Below are 5,835 nucleotides of genomic sequence, written 5' to 3' on the forward strand. Positions count from 1 at the left end.
GACCGCCGGACCGATCGCTCCAGGCTGTTTTTCGTCAATAACTCGAAAACGAGCACGGTAACGCTCGTTTTCGCCCGTACGATACTTGTACCGTTTACCGTTGGCTACCTGGTAGACGGTTTTTTTTTTTTTATCTCGAAGTTTGAGAGCTTTTTTAATTTTTTCCACAAAAACGAGCACGTGAACGCCAATTTTCGTCTATACGATTCTTATGCAGTTTTATATTGTCTACACGGTCCACTGATCGTTTTATTTTTTTGTCGAATTTTGAGAATTTTTTTTTTTTTTTCTCGAAAACGAGCTCGACGACCTGCACTTTTGACGACGCCATCGTGTTCCCCGGATTTTTTCCTGCAAGATAGCGTGTCTATTTTTTGTCCTACGACGATTTTTGACGCCGGAGCGGTGTTTCGGAGCAGAGCGGACTTAGAAACTTTAGCGCGTCGACCGCCGGAGCGATCGCTCCAGGCTGTTTTTCGTCAATAACTCGAAAACGAGCACGGTAACGCTCATTTTCGCCCGTACGATACTTGTACCGTGTACCGTTGGCTACCTGGTAGATGGTTCTTTTTTTTTTTATCTCGAAGTTTGAGAGCTTTTTTAATTTTTTTCCACAAAAACGAGCACGTGAACGCCAATTTTCGTCTATACGATTCTTATGCAGTTTTATATTCTCTACACGGTCCACTGTTCGTTTTATTTTTTTGTCGAATTTTGAGAATTTTTTTTTTTTTTTTCGAAAACGAGCTCGACGACCTGCACTTTTGACGACGCCATCGTGTTCCCCGGATTTTTTCCTGCAAGATAGGGTGGCGATTTTTTGTCCTACGACGATTTTTGACGCCGGAGCGATGATTCGGAGCAGAGCGGACTTAGAAACTTTCGCGCGTCGACCGCCGGACCGATCGCTCCAGGCTGTTTTTCGTCAATAACTCGAAAACGAGCACGGTAACGCTCGTTTTCGCCCGTACGATACTTGTACCGTTTACCGTTGGCTACCTGGCAGATGGTTTGTTTTTTTTTTATCTCGAATTTTGAGAGCTTTTTTAACTTTTTTCTCAAAAACGAGCACGTGAACGCCAATTTTGGTCTATACGATTCTTATGCAGTTTTAGATTCTCTACACGGTCCACTGATCGTTTTATTTTTTTGTCGAGTTTTGAGAATTTTTTTTTTTTTTCTCGAAAACTAGCTCGACGACCTGCACTTTTGACGACGCCATCGTGTTCCCCGGATTTTTTTCCTGCAAGATAGCGTGTCTATTTTTGTCCTACGACGATTTTTGACGCCGGAGCGGTGTTTCGGAGCAGAGCGGACTAGAAACTTTCGCGCGTCGACCGCCGGAGCGATCGCTCCAGGCTGTTTTTCGTCAATAACTCGAAAACGAGCACGGTAACGCTCATTTTCGCCCGTACGATACTTGTACCGTTTACCGTTGGCTACCTGGTAGACGGTTTTTTTTTTTTTTATCTCGAAGTTTGAGAGCTTTTTTAATTTTTTCCACAAAAACGAGCACGTGAACGCCAATTTTCGTCTATACGATTCTTATGCAGTTTTATATTGTCTACACGGTCCACTGATCGTTTTATTTTTTTGTCGAATTTTGAGAATTTTTTTTTTTTTTCTCGAAAACGAGCTCGACGACCTGCACTTTTGACGACGCCATCGTGTTCCCCGGATTTTTTCCTGCAAGATAGCGTGTCTATTTTTTGTCCTACGACGATTTTTGACGCCGGAGCGGTGTTTCGGAGCAGAGCGGACTTAGAAACTTTAGCGCGTCGACCGCCGGAGCGATCGCTCCAGGCTGTTTTTCGTCAATAACTCGAAAACGAGCACGGTAACGCTCATTTTCGCCCGTACGATACTTGTACCGTTTACCGTTGGCTACCTGGTAGATGGTTCTTTTTTTTTTTATCTCGAAGTTTGAGAGCTTTTTTAATTTTTTCCACAAAAACGAGCACGTGAACGCCAATTTTCGTCTATACGATTCTTATGCAGTTTTATATTCTCTACACGGTCCACTGTTCGTTTTATTTTTTTGTCGAATTTTGAGAATTTTTTTTTTTTTTTTCGAAAACGAGCTCGACGACCTGCACTTTTGACGACGCCATCGTGTTCCCCGGATTTTTTCCTGCAAGATAGGGTGGCGATTTTTTGTCCTACGACGATTTTTGACGCCGGAGCGATGATTCGGAGCAGAGCGGACTTAGAAACTTTCGCGCGTCGACCGCCGGACCGATCGCTCCAGGCTGTTTTTCGTCAATAACTCGAAAACGAGCACGGTAACGCTCGTTTTCGCCCGTACGATACTTGTACCGTTTACCGTTGGCTACCTGGCAGATGGTTTGTTTTTTTTTTATCTCGAATTTTGAGAGCTTTTTTAACTTTTTTCTCAAAAACGAGCACGTGAACGCCAATTTTGGTCTATACGATTCTTATGCAGTTTTAGATTCTCTACACGGTCCACTGATCGTTTTATTTTTTTGTCGAGTTTTGAGAATTTTTTTTTTTTTTTCTCGAAAACTAGCTCGACGACCTGCACTTTTGACGACGCCATCGTGTTCCCCGGATTTTTTCCTGCAAGATAGCGTGTCTATTTTTTGTCCTACGACGATTTTTGACGCCGGAGCGGTGTTTCGGAGCAGAGCGGACTTAGAAACTTTCGCGCGTCGACCGCCGGAGCGATCGCTCCAGGCTGTTTTTCGTCAATAACTCGAAAACGAGCACGGTAACGCTCATTTTCGCCCGTACGATACTTGTACCGTTTACCGTTGGCTACCTGGTAGACGGTTTTTTTTTTTTTTTATCTCGAAGTTTGAGAGCTTTTTTAATTTTTTCCACAAAAACGAGCACGTGAACGCCAATTTTCGTCTATACGATTCTTATGCAGTTTTATATTGTCTACACGGTCCACTGATCGTTTTATTTTTTTGTCGAATTTTGAGAATTTTTTTTTTTTTTTCTCGAAAACGAGCTCGACGACCTGCACTTTTGACGACGCCATCGTGTTCCCCGGATTTTTTCCTGCAAGATAGCGTGTCTATTTTTTGTCCTACGACGATTTTTGACGCCGGAGCGGTGGTTCGGAGCAGAGCGGACTTAGAAACTTTAGCGCGTCGACCGCCGGAGCGATCGCTCCAGGCTGTTTTTCGTCAATAACTCGAAAACGAGCACGGTAACGCTCATTTTCGCCCGTACGATACTTGTACCGTTTACCGTTGGCTACCTGGTAGATGGTTCTTTTTTTTTTTATCTCGAAGTTTGAGAGCTTTTTTAATTTTTTCCACAAAAACGAGCACGTGAACGCCAATTTTCGTCTATACGATTCTTATGCAGTTTTATATTCTCTACACGGTCCACTGTTCGTTTTATTTTTTTGTCGAATTTTGAGAATTTTTTTTTTTTTTTTCGAAAACGAGCTCGACGACCTGCACTTTTGACGACGCCATCGTGTTCCCCGGATTTTTTCCTGCAAGATAGGGTGGCGATTTTTTGTCCTACGACGATTTTTGACGCCGGAGCGATGATTCGGAGCAGAGCGGACTTAGAAACTTTCGCGCGTCGACCGCCGGACCGATCGCTCCAGGCTGTTTTTCGTCAATAACTCGAAAACGAGCACGGTAACGCTCGTTTTCGCCCGTACGATACTTGTACCGTTTACCGTTGGCTACCTGGCAGATGGTTTGTTTTTTTTTTATCTCGAATTTTGAGAGCTTTTTTAACTTTTTTCTCAAAAACGAGCACGTGAACGCCAATTTTGGTCTATACGATTCTTATGCAGTTTTAGATTCTCTACACGGTCCACTGATCGTTTTATTTTTTTGTCGAGTTTTGAGAATTTTTTTTTTTTTTTCTCGAAAACTAGCTCGACGACCTGCACTTTTGACGACGCCATCGTGTTCCCCGGATTTTTTCCTGCAAGATAGCGTGTCTATTTTTTGTCCTACGACGATTTTTGACGCCGGAGCGGTGTTTCGGAGCAGAGCGGACTTAGAAACTTTCGCGCGTCGACCGCCGGAGCGATCGCTCCAGGCTGTTTTTCGTCAATAACTCGAAAACGAGCACGGTAACGCTCATTTTCGCCCGTACGATACTTGTACCGTTTACCGTTGGCTACCTGGTAGATGGTTTTTTTTTTTTTATCTCGAAGTTTGAGAGCTTTTTTAATTTTTTCCACAAAAACGAGCACGTGAACGCCAATTTTCGTCTATACGATTCTTATGCAGTTTTATATTCTCTACACGGTCCACTGATCGTTTTATTTTTTTGTCGAATTTTGAGAATTTTTTTTTTTTTTTCTCGAAAACGAGCTCGACGACCTGCACTTTTGACGACGCCATCGTGTTCCCCGGATTTTTTCCTGCAAGATAGCGTGTCGATTTTTTGTCCTAGCTCAATTATTAAGGAAGTTACGGTTTCTTGATTTTTCGGTATGTTCGAACTGGTCTTTTAGGCGGGCGCTCGGTCGCGCGGTGCTTTCGCATCGACCGACGTACCGATCGGCGGCGACGGTTTTTCGTCTATATCTCGAAAACTAGTACGCTAACACATATTTTGACCTATATGATATTTGTTCAGTGTAATTTTTTCTATCTGGTAGGCTGGTTTTTTTTTTTTTATCTCGAATTTTTTGAACGTTTTTGTTTTTTTCTCGAAAACTAGCGCGACGACCGATATTTTTAACTACGGTTTTGAATTCGTCTAATTTTTGCCTACAAGATAGCGTGTCGAGTTTTTGTTCTGCGACGATTTTGACCATTTTTTCATTTTTTTCTCGAAAACGAGCACGGCAATCTATATTTTTAACGACGGCATCGTGTTCCCCTGCTTTTTTCCTACAAGATAGCGTTTTTTTTTTTTGCCCTAGCTCAATTATTAAGGAAATTACAGGTGTTGGTTTTCGCTCTAAGTTATAACAGGCCGTTCGGGCGGGCGGTTGGGTCGCGCGGTTCCCCCCATAAGCGGCCGTGCGTAAGCCCGTGCGTCGCCGGCGTTCCGGCGGGCGCCTCGGTACCTATAAGAGAAGCGACGGTCCGGTCGAGTCGGTCGGGGCAGCGTCGAGCGTACGGCTATTCTTCGACCTCGGTTGAGAAGCAGTCGTCGCTCCTCGGGATTTCATCCTGACTGTTCTGTATCGTGCTCGTTCCAGACTTTCTCCACACTGCATTGCCACGAGTCGGTGTCTTTGACCGAATGGCTCTTGAAGTGGTATAAGCGTCTCGAGTGACGTTGGTGACTTGTATACGTTTAAAATATGTATACTCGTACTATCCGAGCATCAACTCTTCAGTCCGAGCGATTGAAAATTTTGTGAAAACCATAAACTGGCACTACACTCTACGGAGCGTAGCTTAAAAGGCAAAAATTGTATGGAACTACGGTTCGTACTCTGGAAAGTGAGCAAAGAATGAAATACAGGTGTCTGACCTCGACATAACAGTACGGCGCCGAATACGTGCTTTCTCGACCAGCACATACGCGCTTTCTCGTTTTTGTCCAGCATGAATGCTTAGTCTTCGGGCCTGGCAATACGTGCTTCCACGATCGATGCCCAGCGTGAATAAGTGCCCGAGATGTTCAGCATGAGCGCAGCTCTACGTACTTTGTCGTTGTGGGATACCATTATACAATAATGTTCTGTTGTGAAGTAAAATACGAAACGAGAGAGTTTGGTGGTGACTCTGTCGAGAAAAAGCAAATATAAACGAGAGAGTTGGTGGTTTCTCTGTCGAGAAAAAGCAAATATAAACGAGAGAGAGTTGGTGGTGACTCTGTCGAGAAAAAGCAAATATAAGAGAGTTAGTTGGTGGTGGCTCTGTCGAGAAAAAGCAAATA

This window comes from Colletes latitarsis, unplaced genomic scaffold (assembly GCF_051014445.1).
Source record: "Colletes latitarsis isolate SP2378_abdomen unplaced genomic scaffold, iyColLati1 scaffold0137, whole genome shotgun sequence".
Classification (NCBI taxonomy): Eukaryota; Metazoa; Arthropoda; class Insecta; order Hymenoptera; family Colletidae; genus Colletes; species Colletes latitarsis.